At 38.9% G+C, this 14452-nt stretch overlaps 1 protein-coding gene and 1 long non-coding RNA gene across 12 annotated transcripts in view; both read left to right on the top strand.

The window, feature by feature from the left end:
* LOC309646705 overlaps positions 1 to 14452 on the top strand; it is a 610320-nt gene that overhangs the window by 385374 nt on the left and 210494 nt on the right. The gene's annotated exons all lie outside the window — the stretch shown is intronic.
* SAMD12 (sterile alpha motif domain containing 12) overlaps positions 1 to 14452 on the top strand; it is a 443684-nt gene that overhangs the window by 238639 nt on the left and 190593 nt on the right. The window lies entirely within an intron of this gene.

Below are 14452 nucleotides of genomic sequence, written 5' to 3'. Positions count from 1 at the left end.
TATATATATATATGTATGTATATATAAATGCATACATATATATGTTTACACACACTCTAGAAATTTTGAGAACCCTATTTATCATCTTAAAAATAGAATCGTGTTTTAAATAGACTATAGGGAATTTAAAACTGCAGTATTACAACCATATAGTTCTAAACAAGAATCATTAATAATTTCAATATGTTGAAATCATTTAAAAGCCCTATAACTGGAAGTAACAGAATAAAGCTGGATCTTGAAGAAAACCTTAAGTTACACTATAAGTTATATGTCTAGGTAAGATTTGGTTGCTGTCAACCTCCATTAACTATAACCCTTATTTGTTTTATTTTAATGCCCATTGTACACCATTTTAAATGAAAGGATGATAAAATATATTTTTTTGAGAGCCTTGGGTACTTTTCAATCTGCAGACTATTGTTAATTGCATGCATACTGATATTGGAGAAATCTGGATCGGCCAAATTTCATGTTATTACATCTAGATTAACCCATTAATAGTCTATTTGCCTGGAGGAAGTAATGTACTGCCTGAAAGATGACTGTTCTAGAAGGATAAATATAGACTTCGAGTGATATGAAAATATATTGTTTATTTGATATGCATTGTTTGCTTTGGTCTCCAGAGACTTCCAATGGTAAATTTACAGATACAGGTACACTGAGTGACTTAAATGTGAATCTGACGTACTGATATACTTCTAAGTTCTTTTAAGAAGTAAACAGAGGTTCAAAGGTTTATCACAAGAATGTCCATTGCGGTGCTATTTATAAAACTGAAAAATTAGAAACAACCTAGATGTTCAGCAATATGGAGAGAATCAGATGATTCTATTTGAATTCAGAAGATACAATATAATATAGTCATTGGAATGATATCTTCAAGGGATATATGACAACATGGGAAAGTACTCAAGAAGTAATAGAAAGTAGGGGGGAAAGGCCATGTATAAAATGTTATTTATAATATGAGCCCAATTTTGTAAAAAGAACATATTTTTATATGCACACAGAAAAGGGGATGCAAATGGTTTTGCCAGTATTTTGATAATGGTTCTCTTTGGGTGGTGAGATTGTGGGTGATTTTAACTGTTTCCTTTATATTTTTCTAAATTTTCCAAATCTTCTACCATAAATCCATATTACGGTTATAATCAGAAAATGCATTCACATTTTTTAAGCTTCAGTCACAAGCGTCGTTCTGCCCTGTTCTATTTAACGTCTGGGGTTTCTTCACCTCTTTTGTTTTCCTCCCTTGGTGATATATAGAATGAGACCTGAACTCATCCCGTGCACCTTGGACTTTTTTTTTTCCCCTCTGCTACTGTCAGCCTGCAGTGTGTTTGCTTTGCAAAATCATTTTCTACAGCTTTCATTGCCCTAGATTCATAATATATAAGATTTTTCCTGAGATAGTACTCAACTCTATTAAGCTAAATATATATTTGTGTTCTGGGTAGATAATGCTAAGTTCAGCCTTTTCAATTCAGTTGTTGTCATTTTCTTTAGCTTTGAAAAGCTGTGCCTTTAGAATTCTTTCATTCCATTCCCTTTAGAAGAGATCACATTCTCTAGCTCTTGGATATTTTGTCTGCACTCATACTACCTTTTTTTATTGCTTGTCCTTTCCATGTTAATGTTCAAACTCATTTCATGTCAGACAGCTTTTGAAAATCTATTGCCTTATTGAAGTGATGGTTTCTTTTTAAAAAAAGTGAAACAAAAATTGACAAGTCATTTTTGTGACTGATAATAGAAGTTCTAAAGACAGCTGGAGTGGCCTTAAAATATTTTGGGTCTAGGTTTGCTATTATAAGAATTGTAACTCCATTCCACCCAAGTGAACCGAACTGAATGGCTTAACATACATATCATAAGGAAATGTACCAGGGGGGTGATATGTGATTCGGTATTGAATATTTGATTCCTCATCTCGGAAGATATTAATCAGTGGAAATAATATGCTAAATAAGTACAAACAAGTGTCTTAGAATGTTACTTAGTTTTCAGAGATCTCTGAACTTTCCCCTTAAAGAGTGTAACTCACCCCTCCAGTCTCTAGAGGTACATTTTCTTTCCCAGCTCACATGGGATGGTGACTCTGGTGTAATGCAATTAAATTTTATTTGTTTTTAAGAAATATTTTCCAAGTAACACATTTAAATGAGGGTTGTTGCCTTCAAAGTAGCCAGTTTTTGAGGAAAGGGACTTATTTCACAAATGACTGTATTTCTTACATGTTTCCTTCTTACTTTTGGAGGCAATTTCAAAGCTTTAACTGAATCGCAAAAGTTTAGGAAGAACCTAAGTGTCCATCGTTAGGAGACCAGCTAAATGAGTTATGGTACATTCAGGCACTGGAGTATACTTGGAAGTTATAAACGCAAAAATGAAGAATAGTAATATGGAAGGATCTCTGAGATGCCAGGTGAAGTGGAAAAAACAACGTGCAGAACAAGGTAGAGAGTATACTGCATTTGCGAATGAGAGAGGGAGAAATAGTAATGTATATCTGCATGTGCTTTGTTTACATAAGAAAATGCTGATGCACAAGAAGCTAATACAAACTCTACCTATGGGACAGGGAAGAAGATGGATAGAGGACATATGCTTTTTAAGTCACTTTGTGTCTTGAAATATGTGTGTTAACTATTTAAAAGAGTAAAATGTTTTAAAAGAAATAAGGAGAAAGAATGAATTTTAGCATCAGACAGGCCTGAATTTTAAATCTCGGCCCCAACACTTACTGCTGTGTTATTTCAGGGAAGTTACTTAATCTGTCTGTGTTCCAGTTTCCTGATCTCTGAAAAGTGAGATCAGCAAATCTACTCACCTCATAGGGATGCTGTAAGAGTTAAACAAGCTCAAATATATACATCACTCAGTGCAGTGTGACAGTAAGTACAGAACATAGTTAGTTATCAGTAATAGAAGCCACAAAATTAAATCAACCTCATTAATTTATATGAAAGCTTTATTTTTATAATATCGTTTATTGAGCAATAATTCACAGAATATACAGTTTCCTCAAAGTGTAAATTCAGTGATTTTTAGTATTGTCACAGAGTTGTGCAACCGTCACCACAATTAATTTTAAAACATTTTCATCACCCCCAAAAAGAAACCTGGTACCCATTAACAGTCATTCCCCATTTCCTCCCAAGGCCCCCCCAACTACCAGCCCTTAGAAACCACTAATCTACTTTCTGTCTATTCGCCTGTTCTAGACATTTCCTATGAATGGAATCATTCGATATGTGGTATTTTGCAATTGGCTACTTTCACTTAGAATAATGGTTCTAAGGTTTACTCATGTTGTAAGCATGTGTCAGTATTTCATTCCCTTTTATTGCCAAATTGTATTTCATCATATGAATGTACCACATTTTATTTGCATTTTATATGCAGTATACTCTCTACCTATACATTCATCAGTTGGACATTTGTATTGTTTCTGAATCTTGGTTATTATTAATAATGCTATTTTGAACGTACATTTTTGTGTGGACCTGTTTTCATTTCTCTTGGTTATATACCTGGGCGTGGAATTACTGAGTCATATGGTAACTCCCAGTATAAGTTACAGGAGCTGCCAGACAGTTTTCCACAGCAGCTGTACCATTTTATATTCCCACAAGCAGTGTATGAGGGTCTCAATTTCTCCACATCCTTGCCAACACTTGTTATTGTCTGTCTTTTTTATTATAACCATTCTAATATGTGTAAAGTGGTATGTCGCTGTGATTTTTTTTTTTTAAGGAAATAGCATTTTTATTTTTTTATTTATTTTATTTATTTATTTTTGGCTGTGTTGGGTCTTCATTTCTGTGCGAGGGCTTTCTCTAGCTGTGGCAAGCGGGGGCCACTCCTCATCGTGATGCATGGGCCTCTCGCTATCGCGGCCTCTCCCGTTGCGGAGCACAGGCTCCAGACGCGCAGGCTCAGTAATTGTGGCTCACGGGCCCAGTTGCTCTGTGGCATGTGGGATCCTCCCAGACCAGGGCTCGAACCCGTGTCCCCTGCATTAGCAGGCAGACTCTCAACCACTGTGCCACCAGGGAAGCCCTGTCGCTGTGATTTTGATTTTCATTTCCCTGATGGCTAATGATGTTTAACGCCTTTTCAAGTGCTTATTGACCATTGTGTATCTTCTGTGGGTAAACATCTATTCCGATCCTTTACTCATTTTTTAATTGGGTTATTTGTTTTTTCCAATCTTTATCTTGGACCCACCATGTTTCTCCATGCTTGATTACCCACTTTATTTACAAGATCTAAAGCTAAATATCGGGCTGCCATTTCCAAAGAGGAACCCCATCCTCAAAGAATGAAATCTTATTTATCCCCACCAGAGGCGTTCAGAAGAACCTACCACAAACTTGGAAATCAACTCCAAAATGAAACAAATGAGCTCTGAAGATCTCCTCTCATGGAAACAACATTCTTTTGGTTGTAGAAATTATACACACATCAAATCAGTTACCTCAGTTTGTAATCAGACCTCCAAATTAGATACACCCATCTGAAAGCTCATTCTACTGCGTTTCTAGAAGAAATAAGCTAATAGATAATTAAGGCTAATTTTCCAACTTTTAATTGATGTTTTAAAACTTGTCTTAAGCTTTTCATTCTACACCAGTCATTGTCACTCAGTTGCCAGGAGCCCAATGACAGTAATACGGCCAAGATAGTCACAAATGGACTAGGAGAGCTCTAGCCAGCCATTGTGGATTTTCTGAACACAGGGAAGGTGAAGTCTCTGCCCTCCTTTTTCTTGCTCTCCTCCTTCTGGATACCGACCAAAGACAAAAACTATAAGGTGTTTAAAAAAATGTATATGGTGGATTCATAATAAATACATCAGTTTATAGGCACTATCCATTAATCATGACAAAAATTCCTGAAACAGCTCATTACCTAAAGCCAGAACTGTCCTTCAGCTAAAATGCCAGCCTCTGATTTCCCTGCCTTTATTCACAGTGGCCCTGTAACTACCTGACATTTGCAAGCAACATAATCAGTGTTTGGCCCTGCTTTACTGTCGTTCCCTCTGGTGCCTTTGAGGTAGTTCTTCCTTCATTCAGCCTTTTGGTCTTCTGTGTCCTGTCTGTGGAGTGGCCAGGATGTCCATCTGGTGGTCTTACTTGCTTGCACATTCCTGCAGGAAACTCAGCCGTGTCAGGGTACCTCCAGCTGTCTTTTGGGAAATGCAGTACAGAGCTGGAAACGTCATTATTATGGTTTCCTTCTGCTTAGTTCATGAGCGACAGGGGAAAAAGTTGCCTTATGTAACACACAGAAGTGGTGCAAGTTATTTTGGCGTCTGTCAAATTAATCCATAATCAAGCATATGTGGGGCATCCTTACCTCTTTAATACTGGATATTTCTAGGAAGAAAAACACCCAGGGATACTGAAAGCTATTTCTCATATAGCTAATGAGTATAAAATGTTTACTGTATACAGAGCAGTGCACTAATTGTCACATCAACTCTTGACATTTACCCTACCATAATCAGTACTGTTGTTAGCCTCAATTTACATATGGGGGAACTGAGGATGGAGAATTTAATTAACAGACCCAATATCAGACAACTAGTAAAAACGCATAGTACAGGTCTGTCTGACTTCACAACAAACTTTTATCCATTAAACTTCATCACCTCTGATCTGTCAGATGAGTAATTCCTATTTCATAGCAATAATGTGATGATTACACGAGATTTTATGTGGAAACTATATAGCATAGTTCATGGCATACTCTGTGAAAGTGGGTTGGCCGACTTAGTCTATAAAAAGCTAGATAGTAAGTATTTTGGTCTTTGTAGGCCATAGAGTGTCTGTTGTAACCACCCCATCATGGGAGAACAACCACAGACAATCTTAAATGAATTGGCATAGTAGTGTACCAATAAAACTTTATTTACAAACACAATTTCTAGTCCATAGTTTGTGGACCCTTGCTTCACAGGGTCAAAAATGTAAACTTTTGTCATCATCATCAAGATTATTGTTTTATTCTTAGTATCTTCCCTTTTGAGCTGTATACTCTTCCCTCAACCCCAGGGACACTATAGTATGGAACCACTCCTGGGGTGTCGTTTTCGGTATCTTTCTTGGCTACAAATGCATGGATAGTGTAAAAATGTAATAGTAACTCTGAGGGTTGGGTAAATGTAAGCAGTAGAAAACAATGTTCCAACTGGAGGATAAGGCAAACGAAGATAGTAAATGCTGCCATCTTCAAAGGCCTTTTTTAATTAGTGCCTACAAAATGAAAAAAAGAAGACTATGATTGTTTACCAAGGCCAGTTATAGCTCATTAAACATTAGTATTTCCCGAAGGGCTTTTTCCACATTGTACAAATATATGTGTCAAATTTTAGTTGAGAATTACATGACCAGATGGACTTTCCCAAAGCTCCACGACACAAATTAGGAACACTATTTTCTAATCCAAGAAGGCTTTTCAGAACCATGTGTACAGATTGAGTATTTTAGTCCAGTCACCCTCACAATGATACTTTAGCAACTGAAGTAAGCCATCTGAATTGAAATAGGCCATCTGGTCCACCACCTTGCTTAAAGAAGGAAGTCTTTGTAGAACACAGCAATAGACTCTTTGAGAAAGTTTCCAATCTCACTTTACAGTTTTGGGCACCAAGACCCAAAGAAGGTTAGAGGATAGTCTGTGGTTATACAGCTAGTCAGTGGCATAACTGAAGCTGGATCCCAGTCTCTTAATTCCCAGGCTGATATTCTTTTTTCTCATTGTTTTTATTAAGGTATAATTTACATACAGTAAAATTCACTATTTTTAGTGTACAGTTCTGCAAGTTTTAACAAATGCATACAGTTGTATAACCACCACCACGGTCAAGATATAACAGTTCCATAACTCCAAAAAATACTCTCCTGGTACCCCTTTGTTGTCAGCCCCTCTCATTACCTCCAGCCTCTGGAAGCCACCGACATGTTTTCTGTTCCTTTAGTTTTGCCTTTTCCAGAATGTCATATAAAGGGAATCATGAAATCTGGCTGCTTTCACTTGCTATGATGCATTGAGACTTACCGAAGCTGAGGGTGTGTGTCACTTGTTCATTCATGCTCACTGTTTAGTATTGAATTGGTTTGATATACCACAGTTTATCCGTTCCCCAGTTGAAGGACATCTGGGTTGTTTCCAATTTTGGCAACTACTAATAACACTACTAGAAGCATTCACATACAGATTTTGTATAAACATCAGTTTTCATTCATTAGCTAAGTACCTAGAAGTGGAATTGCTGGGATGAATCATAAGTATACATTAAACTTCATAAGAAACTGCCAGGCCAGTATTCTTAGGATAATAAAAATAGAATAACAGCTTTAGAGACTGGCTTTAATACATATAAAAATACTGGAGATTTTCTGAAAATCACTGCGTCTTTGCAGATGTCCTACCTAGCACTTCTTAGAGCCACCATTATTTTAAGAGGGCCCTGCTTTCCTGGGAGTTTCTAATAAATTGTCTCAAGGTAAATTTAGGTTAAGTGTGTTTACAGTTCACTCATTAATTCAATTAAAAAATTCTAGCATCAATGTACAGGCAGTAGGATATGGTTTTCCCCAGTTGTCATTGAGAAACGCTTCCTTTGTCTCTCTTCTGAGGAAGAAAATGTAATAATATTTGCAGCTCCCGGGAGAGAAAACATGAGCCGGTCAGATTCCCTCTTATGCGTTCATGAGGTATGTCTGATGGCCCTTTCTAGTATCTCTCAAATTACACTATTGAATTTCCAGGCTCCTCCACATCTTTTATTCAGCTGTGCCACTGGTGTTACAAATCTGATGCTCACATATCAGTTCTCTTCATACTCGGCTTTGCTGCTTCATCATTGGATAGCCTTAAGCTTTTCCTCCTTGGTGTTCATCTCTCCCATGAGCGTGATGATGACTCTCTTGGTTCTCCCCTTCTGTTTCTAGTGGCTCCTCCTCGGGCAGGTGGCTTGCCGCCTTCCTCTACCACTGCCCAAATGTTGATGCCCCCTGGAGATGGGTCCTCTCAGCTCTTCGCATTTTGCATGCTCTCTGAAGAGTCTCACCCACTCCCATCGCTTTACCCATCCCCTACTTCAAAGTTACTTTCAAATACATCTTAGACCTCTATGAAGCTTAAAAGATGTGAACCTCTGAATATTCCACTGACATCGCAAATTTAAAATATCCAAAGTCAACCCCATCGTCTTTCTCACCATCTCCCCAGCCAATTCTCCTCCCTGTGTTACTTCTCAAGGTTATTAATGCCTTCCTCACACCATCACCTAAATGAAGAAGGCTTAGAGTTACTCCTTTCCCCACCCTACTCATGTGTAATCAGTGACCAAACCCTCTGAATCCTGCTTGTAAAATGGCTTTCCAGTCATTCCCTATCTCATCCCCATCCTTGCCACTGTGTTAAATCATCCCTCATTGGCTCCTTCCCAGGCTATTAGAATAACCTACTAGTTATTATTTGATCTCTAGTCTCTGCTCTGCCCCATTCACTCTCCTTTAATTAACTTCCCACTTCTATTGCCAGAGTTAATTTAAATATATTTCTGACAACGTTATTTCCCTCCTAAAAGCAAATTATTCTTCTGTCACTGGGGTCTTTCATTGACACTTTTTCACTCAGCGTTATTTGATTATGACCTTTCCCAGTTGCCTCCAAGACAGCATTTCTTCAACCTGCTACCTTCTTGGGCTTTACCCGCAATACATTTCCAAGTCTTCACACCCTGTTACACAAATTTTGCGGCTAGGAATATTTCTAATTTTGTCAGGTCTTTGAGCCTTCAGAAAAATTCTCCTTGGTATGAGCTTTATATTTAAAGACTTAGGTCTGTAAATATAAAGCTCATAAACACAGACTTCTTTGGGGGAGTATTAAGCTCACACATCAGTTCATTAGTAGGAGTTAGCATTGTGACAGGTACACCATAGCTAGCATCCATTCCTATTTCATTATCATTCTGGAGTCCATTGTGGCCAGTTCATTCAAGAAGGTGTTTTGTTTGAAATGAGGCTTGAAGTGGACCCTTGCCTTTAATCTGTTGCAGTCTTCATGGCTGAGAAATAATCTGCTTATTCCGAGTACCGCGATGGTCCCTCTAACTAGCGCATGGTAGAAGTGTTCACACATCTTTCTAATTTGGACATGCTCTATCAGGAATTATCCTTGTCATTACTTCTTCACTACTCAATGTTTTATGGCATCTTTTGCATGGTGAAGAGTTCCCATAAGGGAACCACAAAGACTCCAAATGCTTCATGTCTGCCTCTGCAGAAATCACCAACCTTGAAATTCTTTACCATTGATGCCTTTTCATTAAATGTACTAAATGAAATTAAAAATATATTTGAGGGAATTCCCTGGCGGTTCAGTGGTTAGGACTCCACGATTTCACTGCCGAGGGCCTAGGTTCAGTCCCTGGTTGAGGAACTAAGATCCCACAAGCCATGTGGCACAGCCAAAAAATATGTATATATTTGATGTTTCTTGTTTGGACAATTTAAGATGGCCATGAAATTGCATTGTTACGTCACCTTGTGGTTTGACTGTGGATTTGGAGAATCTTCAATGGCTGATATTGCACTGAAGAAAGATGATATGTGGGTTTTCCACAGCTGACATTGGTTCATTTCTTTGGGGTATGTTTAGACCCTGAAATCTTGGCTCTATGGTATTCAAATCTCCTATGGGCCTTTAGAAAGGCTGTTGTAGTAAGACAATGGCATGTGGACCTGATGAGAGAAAATCAAAGCCATTTTCAAGGATGCAGTGAGCTGTTTTGGCTTTTCTAAGAAGAAATAGAGAAATGTGCCATCTATGTGCTTTAGAATTTCTGTCCTTAAGATTGTACATGATCTACTTTCTATGTGGCTTTTTTCTTTGGGGCCACTAATTCTCAGTGCCTGGAGTAAAGTTCTACATAGTGTAGATGTTCAAGGTTCTCCTTGCATCCAAATTTCTACATGCCAATTCTAGAAGGCACCGCATACATACACTGTACTATGAATGGCCCAGCCAAGAATTAAAATCTTCAGTTCATCTCTGAAATAACCCCTCCATTCTTCATATCCCTTTTTTGTTTCTTTATCCCTTTATAGTAGCAATAATCATTCAGTAATTCATCTAAAAAATGTTAATTGAGATTTTACCAGGTACCCAGCAGTATATGCTATGTGTTAGGGATACAGGGATGAATGTGACATTCCTTGACTTTGAAGTCAAGTGAAAGAGACATGAGGAGTAACAGAGGTAAATGTAGAATTCTAGAATCATGTAGGAAGGTCACCTGATTTAGGAGGAATGTTTTTTTAAGGAACCTCCATACTGTTCTCCATAGTGGCTGTATCAATTTACATTCCCACCAACAGTGCAAGAGGGTTCCCTTTTCTCCACACCCTCTCCAGCATTTATTGTTTGTAGATTTTTTGATGATGGCCATTCTGACGGTGTGAGGTGGTATATCATTATAGTTTTGATTTGCATTTCTCTAATGATTAGTGATGTTGAGCATCCTTTCATGTATAGCTGATTCACTTTGTTATACAGCAGAAACTAATGCAACATTGTAAAGCAACTATACTCCAATAAAGATGTTAAAAAAAAAAAAAGGAATGTATCAGGAAAGTTTCCAAGAGTAAGTGACTTCTGAATTAAGCTAGGTGCTATAGTTAGCAGGGTGTGTTTATTTTCTCTTTAATCATAGAGCAAATATAAAATTGCCAAAATGATAAAAGCTTTGGAGAGGTATACCATGCCATTAAAGTATATTTACTAACAAATCATAGATTTACTACTGAGTGCCTGCCATGTGTCCATCTTTACTGGATGTTTGTGAAATTCAGTAAGCAAGACAGACCTAGTTCTCACATACATGGATTTTGTGTTTTAATGGGGAAGGCACTCATCAAAGAAAGAATCATAGTAACGTGATGAGTGATGTGAAAGGGGATGTTAATTACACTTTGGGGCGTGAGGAAGCAGAGGGAATTCCCTGACTCTGAGGGATCAGGAAAACCTCCCTCAGGAAGCTGAGATCTAAAAGAGGAAGACGCATTAACTAGGGCAAGTGGGGCTTGGGAAGATGTCCCGGTGGGAGGGAACAGCCTGTTCTCAGGTCAAGGTTGAGAAGGAAGCTTGGTGCATTCCAGGAACATGAAGATGGCTGGTATGATTAGAGGGTGGGGAGTGAGTAAGAAGGGAAGCAAGCCAGCAGGAAGTGAGGCTGGAAAGGGACCCAGTGGTGATATGAATGCCTTGTTTGTTTGCTCTCCTTAAGGGATTTAGAGACAGTGGGGAGATACTGAAGAGTTTGGGACCAGACACTATCCTGATCAGATTTTTGTATCAAAAGAAGAGAAGATGCGCTGGAGAAGGAAAAACAGGGGGCCAGATCTCCAGTCAGGAAGTTGCTGCATTACTCTGTACAGAAGATGATGACAGCCTGAGTGAGGGTGGTGGCAGTTGGGGATGGAGAGAAGTCAACTCAAGAGCCCAGGCAACCTAGGATGGTAGATCGAGACCCAGTGAATGAGAGGGTTGTAAAGTAGCATCCTTCCCTCCTCTGCACCACAGTCTGCCCCCCCTCAAATCCATGACCCGCCCCCGCAGCAGAATTTTCGGGGCATGCTTCTTCAAAATGTAGATTTCTGGACCTTACCTTGGAACTGTCAAGTTAGGCTCTCGAGCCAGGCGTCAGTATTTTAAACAGCTTCATCCCCAGATGACTCTTACGCTTATGAAAGCTTGAGGGCCATGGCCCAGCACTGTGTAGATTCAGCACACCCAGTGCACCAGGTACTCAGCCCTCTTGTAGCATCAGAGAAAAACTCCCTTTGGGCTTAATGAGTTTGCTTGTCGTAACCGTGTGAACTCAGAGGGAGGCTTCAGCCCTTGGAGTGCATGAGGGTATCTCATCTTAAAGTCCAAAATGGAATGGAGCCCATCTGACACTCTCACCTAACCTTGCAGGTGAGGTCCTCAAGATCTAAGAAAGTGGCCCTTTATCTGCAGTTCTCAGGAGACAACACCACTGAAATCCCTCATCTACAATTCCCCAGGTGAAATGAAACAAGTTCTCCTGGGCAGTCAATCCCACAGGGCAACAAAGAAGGTACTTTACACAGAGCCTCCACTATTTCCTGCACGTAGCAGGTATCAGGGCAAAGCTGTCGTGGCAGGACCTCCAGTAAAGCTAGAAGAGGGGAGGAGAGACAGAAAAGTACTTGCTTCAGCTCCACCAAGAACAGTTTAGGTATTCATATTGGAAATCATGGAGGTTTCATCGTTGGCAGCCATTTTCAAAATCATTAATACCTAATATTAGTGTTAGAGACTGTTTTTATTTCTGTACAGAGGCACAGGTTACCAATTTATCACAATATTAGCTCTAATGGAGCTAATATTGATTGTGCACCTATTTGCACATTTGGCATTTTAAATTCCATATTTAGTCCATACAATAATTTTGCAAGGTAAAGATCATGAACCCCATTCTACAGATAAAGAAACTGAGGCCCAGAGAGCTGCAGTGCCACACAGTTAAAAAGTGGGTGCACAGGGTTCTTCAGAGAAACATAACCAATAGGAGATAGATATATAATATTGTATAGGAGGTACATATATAAGCAGGGGCAGAGAGGGAGGGGGAGAGAGAGATGGATTGACTGCCTGATTGATTGACTGACTGATCGATTATAAGGAATTGGCTCACATGATTATGGGGGCTAAGAAGTCCCAAGATTTGCAGCCAACAAGCTGGAGACCCAGGAGGGCCAATGGTATAGTTCCAATCCAAAAACTGGCAGGCTGAAAACCCAAGAACAAGTGTTTCAGTTCAAGTCCAAAAGCAGGGAAAAAACCCAATGTTCCAGCTCAAGGCAGTCAGGCAGGAGAGGTTCTCTTTTACTTGAGGGAGGATCAGCCTTTTTGTTCTGTGCAAGCCTTTGACTGATTGGTTGAGGCCCACCCACACTGGAGAGAGCAATCTGCTTTATTCGTCTACCTATTCAAATGTTAATCTCATCCAAAAAACACCCTCAGAGACACACTCAGAATAACATTTGACAAATATCTGAGCACCCCATGGCTCAGTCAAGTTGACACATAAAATTAATCACCACAGTGGGTAAGATAACTAGTTGTCTTCAAAACCAATGCCCCTCCTTTCCAGCCTACCTGCCTGCTGTGAAGTATCTCTTCTTTCAAAGATGCAATTTTTTCTTGTATAAAAAACTCTTGATGCCAATGCATTTTTAAATGTTAACACTTGAGACTGTTCAAATAAAAGATTTCTCTTAATAGCTTGCTTCTGACACATAGTTATCACTGCCCATCCCCCATTTTCCATTAGTTGGGGCTGCTAGGAATGGGAGGTGCGTGGTTTTGCTGGGCCGCCTCCTGCGTACCTGAGATTTGGGGGCACTAAGAAATCAGATTTGTTTATCTCCCAACTTGACATCATAATGAAGCAGAGATGCCAGCCCAGCATTTCCTGATGCCCCCTAATATCCTGAGTAATCTTAATCTTATTAGATCAATGACGTGAAATTTCGCTAGTTGCCATTTTAATTGATTTAATTGAAATTGATTTGGCATAAATGAGCGCACAGAAAATTATTAACAGTGACCTCCAAGGTTTCAAGTGTCTGCTCTGTAAGATGTGATGGGGCTTTGATTTACACATCTGAAGGCTCACTCTTTCCAAGCTACGCCAGAGAAGTGAAACGGATGTTTAGCACTAAAAACCATTAAACATGGATGAGGGTAGTAAACGGAGAGTCTGAAAACATATGAGAAGCATTTGACTATACTTTTCAGTTCATCCCTTTCCTATCACGTTTGTTGGTTGTCATGAATCGTGTTTACTATAAACTACATATGTGGATATTTATTCTTCTAAGTATTGGGAAATTTGATTTTTGTTATTTGTGTCCCTAAAATTCAGACCACACCATGGAAGGGAGGAAGAGATGAAATAATAGTAGAATAAATTTCATTGACTTAAAATTATTTTGTATTTTTTTTGAAATTAATTGATCCTCTCCTGAGGCTTGGATATTTGTTTTGTTACACAAAGAGTTTTACTATAATAATTTTGATCTAGCAGGATTTGACATATATTGAGGCGTAAATAAATGGCCTGTAATTTTCTTTCTAGTTCTGAAATTTTAGATATGCATTAGCTTTTCTGCTTCCTCTCTCCCTTTCCCTCTTTTTTTCTCCCCAACTTCTCCCCACTACCCACTTACTTTTTCACTGGAGACTCCTCTCTGCCCACAGAAGCACTGTTAGAAATTTATTAATTGAAGACCAGTTTCTGCTTCTTTGTCAGGGACAATCATTTTTAGAGATGATTTTCTGGTTTAATTAAATGAACATGTCACTCAGTCAAATGAATTCATTTATATTTATTTAT

This window comes from Balaenoptera physalus (assembly GCF_965194825.1).
Source record: "Balaenoptera physalus genome assembly, chromosome: 17".
NCBI classification, from domain to species: domain Eukaryota; kingdom Metazoa; phylum Chordata; class Mammalia; order Artiodactyla; family Balaenopteridae; genus Balaenoptera; species Balaenoptera physalus.
This window is presented reverse-complemented; position numbering and strand designations above follow the sequence as displayed.